At 37.7% G+C, this 10,351-nt stretch overlaps 1 long non-coding RNA gene across 2 annotated transcripts; it reads right to left on the reverse strand.

Annotated features, from left to right (window-relative positions):
• Window positions 1-355: 355 nt before the first annotated feature.
• On the reverse strand, window positions 356-4,432 carry LOC137738654 (uncharacterized). Of its 2 annotated transcripts, XR_011069040.1 has the most exons (5): window positions 4,214-4,432; window positions 3,749-3,864; window positions 2,747-2,845; window positions 2,374-2,472; window positions 356-689 (listed from the first exon to the last, which is right to left on the reverse strand). It is a non-coding gene; the product is annotated as an uncharacterized lncRNA (long non-coding RNA). The 2 variants fall into 2 exon arrangements; XR_011069041.1 differs by lacking the exon at window positions 2,747-2,845.
• Window positions 4,433-10,351: the final 5,919 nt, after the last annotated feature.

The following is a 10,351-nucleotide window of genomic DNA, read 5'->3' on the forward strand; positions in this document are numbered from 1 at the left end:
CAAAACTTTGCACAATGGACCTTCGTTGCGCGCTAACCGTCGCGGCAAGGCAGTGATAGAAGGGTTTGCGTGACGAAGAAGATACCTACGTCACACAAAGGGGCTTTGCGCGACGCATGTCCTTAAGTCGCGCAAAGTGATTTTGTGTGACGCAGCCTACTACGTCGTGTAAAGGGGCTTTGCGCGATGCAGCCTACGTCGCGCAAAATGGATTAGATCACTTTTTGGTTTTGGTCAAAAATATATTTTTTTTAATGGTTAATAATATTGTAATTAAATTCTAAACGATAATTAATTAACCAAAGAAAAATATTTTATTATAAAATATATGAAAATGTACATACAAGATGTCCGAACAAAAAAAAAATTAAAAATTACAAGTAGTCTTCTAGGTGAAGTGGCTCGGAGGTTGAAAGTGGAGCAAGATCAGGTGCTGGTAGCGAGATTTGGATGCCGATCAACTGTATGGCTCGTACAAGGTCTCTCACGTGCCCAATACAGGCCTTCAGCTCCTCGCCTTGGGTCCTCATCTGCTGGCCCTGGACCGCAAGCTGACCCTTTAGGGTTGTCATTTCCTCCTTCAATGCATCGACCTCTGCGGTGTTCGACCTGGAGCAGTAGATGCTGATAATGCAGGAAGCTCATTGGTCACACTCCAACGACGAGTGATCAACTACGACATCTATACACTTTTTGAACCATAAAATTGTAAAATTAGAAACTAATCATTTCTTGCATTTGAAACTAATCAATTAACAGCCAAAGTAATAAGTAGGTTACCAACATTCTTAATTTCAAAACAAGAGGAACTACCTATCCATTTTCATGGCCAACAAAAAAAAGTGCATCAAGTGAAACAAAAAAGAATTGGTAGTCCGACACTATTTTATAAACAGTAAGCTTTATTTTATTTAAAAAACCTATAAGGCGTGTTCGCTTGGGTTGGTTCTAGTTCAAGCCCTCATTTTAACAAGGTCAAAATAAGGAGACTAGGTGAGGCACTAGTCCTACTTAGTGAGATTGCTAAATAGCACCTTGTTTGATACAACTTAGACTAACTCATAATAGCTCAATTCGGCAAACTAATGTGGTGTAGCAAACATAGCCATAAAGTCCAAGCGAAGCAAATAGCCGAAAATCCTACCCCCTCCATTTTTCTGATGTTACAAAATAAGGAACACAAAGAATTGGATCAAGGAAAGTTCTAGAATCTCTCATGTTCATCGGGCATAACCATGTTGTACACACACACACACACACACATATATATAATATATATCCCAGTAAGTATGCTTTATGAAGGCAATTTAAGGTCCCATGTAGGTCAATTCAATTAAGCAAATATGGAGTGTTCGTCTTCCAAACAAATTTAGGCATTCCAAATTGCAGTGGCAAACATTTTGCAATCCATCATCCAACCAATTAATCTTCCAATTTGCACATACACACACACACACACACACACACACACACATATATGCTTGGAATATGTATTTAATTATTGTAGAGAAGCAAAACAGAGAAACGAGAAAATTAAAGGGAAAAGGAAAAGGGGAGAAGAGAAAGAGAACTGAGCAATCTTTCTTCTTCCCCTGAAAAATTAACAAAGGTTTCAGAATGGTGTTGATAATGATTTCTGCAGCTTGCAACTAGTGAACGATTGTGGCTGAATTTATAGAGAGAGTGTTCTCTTAAAAACGATTCTAGGAAATCAACTTCCACATCTTTCAATCAGTGCGAGCATATAAGAAATGGAAAAGACATAATTTGTTTATACAGAGTTGACATCGGGAGGGCCACATTTTCGGCCTACCACTCCTCCGAATATTTTTGTAAAACGTGTAAGTTCAGGGCATGCAGAGCATCAAGAAAGCATTCAACTCAACATCATTTCAAAGACAAACTTATCAGTAAGAAATTTAACAAAAGAATAGAAAACAAAAAGCGAAAGCATAAATCTTTTCTCGCTAAAGAGAAAGCAAAAGGCTTAAAGCATGTCACACAAAATGCTGAAAGAATACCTTTTCAGCTTTTATAATATTTGCTTAATGGAATATAGGATTTCAAGTTCAACCACCAAGTTCTTGATGAGAAATACGTAACAAAAAGAAATTGTGCAAAGGTCTAATTAAACCAATGACAAAACAATGAAATGAAAAGTTTCACATGCCGAAACTGAAACACACACAACACTGCTACAACTTAGAAATTAAAATGCCAATTATCTAAAGCTAGTCAATTCTACTTCACATGGCATTGGACAATAACACAATTTTTTTCGACTAATGACAAGTCCGCTTCTAAATGTAATTGGTTTTCTCAAATCATCTTAAACACATAATACTGAATGTACAATTACAGGGATTATCGTACCTATGGACTCTTGCAGATGGGTAAGAATGACTTGTAGCAGGACGAGCTCTTTCAAAGACCAAATGAGGTGAATGCAGCTGCCCTGGAGCTTCAGGCCCCCTATGTTGAAATAAAAATCAATAAGTTTTAATACATAACGAAACCTAAATGCTCAATGGCTATTCAATCACAAGTGTTTATGCATAACTCAGGCACATTCATGCATCAATAATATATCACAGCACTATATTCTTCTCTGACATGTCATAAATTAAACATGTGCCACAAGAATGTGATCACATTGAGACAGATACACACGGAAAAAAAACATAAAACACTAAGTGAAACACGTAGTAATGAATTTATATGTTTAATTTACAAGGGTTGTCCTTACCCATGGACTCTTGTAGAAGGGTAAGGTTGACTCGCAGCAGTACGAACTCTTCTAAAGCCTAAAGGAAGAGAATACAACTGCCCTAGAGCTTCAGGCCCCCTATGTTCAAATAAACCAATAAGTTTTTACCAAAGCCAAATGCTCAATGACTATTCAATCACAGGTTTTTATGCGGGACTCAGCACACTCATACATCAATGATATATCACAGCACCATATTTTTCTATGACATATACATTAAACATACACCAAATAATTTTGTGATCGCATTGGGACCGATAACAAAGACAGAAATCATATAACACCAATTCAAACACTTTTAAGGAATTTAAAAGTTTATAGTTCTTGGTGTTGTCATTACCTTTGACAAAACATTTACAAAGCCGGTTTATTTCTTAAGAAAAATAAAGGTACGGTAGTGAAGCTTGGCAAGTCAGATTAACAAGGCACACCCCACCCCACCCCCCCCCCCCCCCCCCCCCCCCCCCCCGCCGCCCCGCGCCACCCTCGGGGGAAGCCAGTGCTTAATTTCATGGTGAAGTTTGACATAAGTGCATCAAAGTCACTACTAAGCCATAGATTATCCTAGTAAAATACTTAAGCTTAACGCTTAATTGAGCAGGACGAGTAGTACTTAATGTAAGATAAATCAATTTTCTTCCAATATTAATTCATTCTGGAAATCGAATTTGGCTTCTTAAATTTTGTCATCAACCAAACAGAAAGAGTTGGAAAAAGTAAATCTGCGAAATTCTTGCCAATGGAGCTCAAACTGTCCTAATTTTCCACAATGCTAACTTCCTGAAACCTAAAATTTGATTCTAGATGAACCCCTTGATTCCAAAACCCCAGCTTGACCAGAAAGACACCAAATTTAGCACTAAATTCTCCAAAAAAAAAAAAAAAAAAAAAAACATAAAAATCAGCAATGGCAGCAGAAAGAGCTAAACAAATTAAAAAGAAAACCCCAGAAAAATTAAAGACTAGGAAAACAAGACTCACCATTAGAGCCGCAGCTGGAAATATGGAGGCTTGGGAAAGTGAGAGATGTACTCAAATGAGCTATTATCAAAAACGCTAATAAGAAACGTACTCAAATGGAATGCAAACCTGCAAAACTGGAGATGCGAGTTTATATTTGCTAGAGAACATGCACATATTGTTCAATCTTGGTAATAACTTCAGCAAAATTGCATCAAAGTCATCGATAAAATTGCAAAAACTTCAGCAAGAACACCTCACCTTGATTTTGAGTAAACCCAACATGCAAAAATTACAAAATTACAGCAAGAACACCTCACCTTGATTTCAGCAAGAACACGAAAAAATTACAAAATTGCAAAAATTGCATCAAAGTCATCGACAAAATTGCGTCAAATTGAAAAAAGCAATTTGACAAAAACCCAACGTGCAATTTGAGCCTAAACCCTAAATAACAAAAACCCATCGAAAATTAGAAACCCTCACGTTGATTTTGGGACTTGATTTGTGTGGGCTTCGAGATTCGCGTGGCTGCCCATCGTTTAGAGCGAGAGGGAGAGAGACAACCGACAGAGTAGTGGTGGTGGTTGGATTTGAGATTGTGAAGAGGAAAGCTTGCGAACGAGAGGGAGAAGGACGTCTACGGGAAAGAGAGAATGAGAGATGAGCGAGAGGGAAGAGAACGGGAAAGAGGGAAGAGAGAGGTCAATTATACAGGAAAGAGGGAAAAAGGGAAAGAGGAGAGAGGTTCAAACTTAGGAAAATTGAAAAAAACCACGTAATTTTCACTATTGCACCGCCAAATTTATCATAACTTGCGCAACGTAGGTATATAATTTGACGTCGCGCAAAGGTTTTGCGCAACGACCACGTTAAGGCGTCGCGCAAGTTATTTATTTATTTATTTTTCAATTATTATAAAAATTACTGAAAATGTGACTTTACTTCTTTCAAATTCAAATTTTTTTTTATATAAACCCTACAATAATATATTTTTCTAACAAAAACCCACAATAATTTTTTTTACATATATATCATTCAATTTCTTAAGTGTTATAATCAAGTACAAAATAAATAAATTAAAATCTACTTAGTAAATATATACACCATTGAACTTGATGGGAAACACATTGTACGAAACTAATTTCAACGATCTAACCGTCAAACTTGTTTGTATATGCTTCAAGATCATGTACGCCAAAAATTGCAAAAAAAAAAAAAAAAACATTCAGATATCAAGTAACGGGACAACACTTTTCGACGGTTATAAACAAAAAATCACGATTTAACGGTAGTTTTAACTCTAATTTTGATGATTTTTTAGAGCTACACTCCTTGACCCTATATGAATACAATGAACTAATTCGATCTTCAATTTAAAATATTTACACTAGTGGATACCACAAAATCTTATGTTATACTTGATAAAAGTATAAATAAACTCCGAGTGTTAGTGAATGTATCGTTAATGGGATACATATTCTACGAAACTAGTTTCAACGATCCAACTGTCAAACTTGTTTGTATATATGCCTTGAGATCGCGTACGCCAAAAATCACAAAAAACAAACATTCAAAGATCAAGTAACTAGACAAAACTTTTCGACGGTTATAAACAAAAAAGCATGATTTAATGGTAGTTTTAACTCCGATTTTGATGATTTTTTAGAGCTACACTCTTTAACCCTATATGAATACAATGAACTAATTTTATCATCAATTTAAAACATTTACATAAATAGATACCACAAAAGAAAAAGGCAATGCAAGAACACCAAAATAAAAGCTACAGGGAAAAACAAAAAAATAAAAAATAAAAAAATAAAAAAACACTTTGCGCAACAAAATAAATAAATTAAAATCTACTTACTATATATATATATATATACCATTCAACGTGATGGGAAATGCATTGTACGAAATTAGTTTCAACGATCAAACCGTCAAACTTGTTTGTATATACTTCGAGATCACATACGTCAAAAATTGAAAAAAACAAACATTCAAAGATCAAGTAACATGACAAAACTTTTCGACGGTTATAAATGAAAAAGCACGATTTAACAGTAGTTTTAACTCCGATTTTGATGATTTTTTAGAGCTACACTCTGATAGGAGCATATTTAGGCAACTTAGTTGGCTCGTTTTCGTGCATTTATGTTATTAATTCTTAGTTATTTTAATTCTTCAAGCTTCTTTTGTGTGTTTTCAGGATCATAAGACGTATTTGACGAAAGGATGCATTGTGGAGCCTTTTGGGGCCTTTTGGAGCACATTTGGGCTAAGGATGGATCACTTATGCTTGGAGCCAAAGTGTTGGACGAAATTGAAGGCCTTGTATGCACTTTAGGACATAAAACAAAGGGCCTAGCCCATTCTCTTCCCAAAAACCATATTAACCCATGCATAACCTACCAATTTCAGCCACATGCACACAAAACACAACCTTGCCGTGGCTTTCCATCCAATTTCCAGCCATCCCACTTCATCATTGCAGCCACCATTCACCCTAGTTGTCACTCACATGCTTTCCCATTCTATAAATCACCCACATGCACTCTTAATCATTCATCCATTTTCTCCCATCACAAACACACAACCTTTGCTGTGCCTTCCATCCCATTTCCAGCATTCCCCTTTGCATTTTCAGCTTTCCACCAACCAACCTAGTTGTCATTCCACATGCATTCCCTCTTTAATCATTCCCTCCTAGCTGCCATTAACATGCTCTCCCATCCATTCTCTCCCTATAAAACCATGCAATGCATTCATACACACCATTCCATTCACCACACAAAACAATCACACAACACACCAACACAAAACAGCCCATTCTTTGCCGTGCATCCCCTTCCATTTTCCAGCATTTTTCTCTTCCATTGCAGCCACTCCAACCACTCCTCATCCCTCCAAAACACTACCCTACCATCACACATCCATTCTTCCATACAAATACCATCCCAAAACCTATCCTTAGACCTTGTGCCGTAACAAAGAGCAAGAGAAGAGGGCCTAAACGTTCATACAATTCAAGTTTGAGTTGTTGGAATGTTTAGGTGTTTCTTTTCCTTTGATTTCAATGTTTAATTTCAATTCTCTTTGTCTTGTACGTATGAGGAACTAAACCCCCTTTAGCTAGGGGGTGATTCGAAACCATGTTTATGCTTGCAATATGAATTGATTACCTTTGGTTGGAATTTCATAAGTTGTGGATTCAATTTGTTTAACCGTTTGATTGATAACTTATTTATGTATGTTTATTGAGAGTGCACGCTTAATTTTCATGCATGAATATGACGCTAGAATATAAGTGAGTTTCACCTAATAGTTATGAACTTATATTCACAAGTAGTGGAGGTTGCTTATAAACAATCGCGTTAAATGAATTCTTGGCACTAGTTTCATGCTCATCATAGTAACGAAGGCCTCGTCAACACTTATAGTTTTCATGATGCTTAATGATCTTTGATTGTATCTTTATTGTGCTTTTCACGTAAAGGACTTTTGGAGAATGTGGTGATTTGCGTTGCGCTAACCCATCCAATTCATTAACTTAAGGAGAACTTGACAGTTAATTTAAGCGGACCTAATTAACCCGGGGTGTTGAGTTTCATAATTTATCGAAAGACCAACTGAAAATCATCTTGTATGCAAGTGTAACATGTGTGGAGAAGAACCCCTTAGCTATTCCATCATCCATTGGTCTATCACAATTTGTTTTACAATCTGTTTTCTTTATAATCTGTCCATTTAATTTAATCTCGTCCAAACACAATCCCCCCATATTTTGTTAAGTCTTAGTCATTATAATCTGTCTTATTTTGGTTTTTAAGTATTTGGAGTCACAAACACCTTTAAATTCGTCCAAATCTGCCTAGTTTACATTCTTGCTTTGTTTGTTGATTTTCGTACAAAACCAAATTCCCAATTGTCTTAGAGTATCTAAGTGGTTCAATTATGTTTTAGATTGTGTTTTTAGCTCATTTTGAGTCTTGTGAACTTGTTTCGAGTTTTCTTTAAGTGAGTTAAGTGTCTTAAAGGTTATTTTTATTTCTTTGAGTTAGTTTAAAGTGTTTAGCACCCCTAGTTAATCCCCGGTTAGAACGATCCCTACTTACATCATTACTACAATTGTCACAAATAGGGTTTAATTTGTGTGCGTATAATTCTCGCACCAAATTTTGGCGCCGTTGCCGGGGATTAGCAAAGTTGCTAATCCCTTGTCTTGAGTCTTGTTTAAATTGTTTAGTTTCTGTTTTGTTTTAATTTTTGCACCGTGTGTGTGTGTTTTGTTTTTGTGCTGTGTGTGGCACCTTATTTCCTTACTTGTGCCGAGTCTATTAAGTTGGTTACTTATCTTATTTGCTCTTGTGTGTAGATACTAGTTTATGACCCGTAGCTCACAACCTGTTCATGAGCATATCTCCGACTTTGACGGTGATTTCGAGAGGACTTTGAGAAGGAAAAAAAAATCACAAGCGTCTAATCCTCCTAGTCCCGAACCTGAATTAAAAAAGCAAGAAGTTGAAATAGAGGTTGAAAAGGAAGTACCAACCATGGCAGTGGACAATCGAACCATCAAAGAGCTCTCTGCCTCAGGTATGGGCAATGCCGTTCCGTTATGCATACAATACCCTACGGCATCTGAAGGTAAGACGAAAGAATTTGAACTTAAGTCTAGTTTATTACATCATATTCCTAAATTCCATGGGTTGTCCATGGAAGATCCTAACAAACACCTTAAGGAATTTGAAGTAGTTTGCTCATGTATGACACCCATCAATGTTGATGGGAGTATTTTGAAGATGAAGGCCTTTCCATTCTCACTTATGGACAAGGCCAAAGATTGGTTGTTTGAATTGTCCCCTGGAACTGTCAATTCTTGGGAAAGTATGAAACGTGCATTCTTAGAGAAATTCTTTCCCACTGCAAAGATCATTCTCTTGAGGAAACGAATTAGTGGCATCTAACAAAATCAAGGTGAGTCGTTTCCATCTTATTATGAACGTTTTAAATCACTTGTTGCTTCATGTCCACAACACCAAATGAAGGAGGAGCTGCTCATTCAATATTTCTACAAGGGACTCATTCCCATGGAACGTCAAATGCTAGATGCTTCGGTAGGTGGTGCATTAGTGGACAAGACTCTGTTGGATGCCAAAGCTCTAATTGACAACCGAGCACACAATGCTCAACAATATGAAGGTGTTGGACAAAGAGAGGGTCCACGACAACAAAGTGTGAATGAGGTAAGTGCAATTTCTGATATTCAATCACAATTGGCTAATCTTACTTCTCTTGTGTCTCAGGTTGTCAAGGGGTCAAAACCACAAGAAAACCAAGTGTGTGGCGTGTGTTCAATGCAAGGGCATCCATCAGAGACATGCCCTCAGTTAATTGAGAACGGAGGATGGGAATCTGCCAATGCCGTGGGCTATGGGAATCAAAACCAACCAAGGAACAACCCATATTCAAATACCTATAATCCAGGTTGGAGAGACCACCCGAATTTCAGATGGAGAGATGCACCACAATATGCCCAACAAAGTGGATTCCAACAACCCCCGGGGTTCTTCACCAAGCCATACGCACCCACACATGCTCCACAGCAATCTGCCCCAAATGCTTCAGGTACGTCCCTAGACAATGATACACTTCTTAAGTTACTAACTAAATTGTCTCAGGGGCAAGAGAATCAACCCAAAGCAATGCAGACCCAAGATAAGAGGGTGGATCAATTGGAGAAGCAAATTGGGCAGATCGCGGAGTTTGTAGGGCAATTCCGAGACCAAGGCAAGCTCCCTAGCTCAACCATTCCAAACCCGAAGGGAGGCTTTGAAACCGCCAACGCAATTACCTTGAGAAATGGCAAGGAAGTTGGAAACACCTCACAACCACCAAAATCAAGCCAAGAAGAGGATGAAAGGTTGCTGAAAGAGGAAGAGAGCAAGGGCAAAGCCATGGCAAGGGTGGAGCAACCCTTGCCGCAACCACTTCAAGCTCCTAGGCCGTCCAACAAATGTAAGGTAGGTCCAAACTCAATTGTTTCTAACGTGATTCCACCAAGATAGAGGAAGATGAAAAAGACATCCTAGAGACGTTTAGGAAGGTGCATGTCAACATCCCGCTCCTTGATGCAATAAAGCAAATTCCGAAGTATGCGAAGTTTTTGAAAAAGATTTGTACAACAAGGAAACGGATTCAGGAAAAAGAGGTGGTACATGTAAGTGAGAATGTCTCTGCCATATTGCAAAGAAAGCTGCCACCTAAATGCAAAGATCCAGGTAGTTTCACTATCCCTTGTGTAATTGGTAATAAAAGGTTCGAACATGCTATGCTAGATTTAGGTGCATCAATTAATGTCATGCCATACTCTGTTTATGCATCTATGAATCTAGAAGAGCTTAAAAATGATGGTGTCATTATTCAATTAGCTGATCGATCTAATGCATACCTGAGAGGAGTTTTGGAAGATGTTTCGGTGCAGTTGGACCACTTGATTTTTCCTGCAGATTTCTATGTGCTTGACATGGAGGATTCAACCCACTCTCCACCATCGCCACTTTTACTTGGACGACCTTTCATGAAAACAGCCCACACCATGATTGACGTGGCCAAAAGAGC

The sequence above is a fragment of the Pyrus communis genome, chromosome 7 (assembly GCF_963583255.1).
Source record: "Pyrus communis chromosome 7, drPyrComm1.1, whole genome shotgun sequence".
NCBI lineage: Eukaryota > Viridiplantae > Streptophyta > Magnoliopsida > Rosales > Rosaceae > Pyrus > Pyrus communis.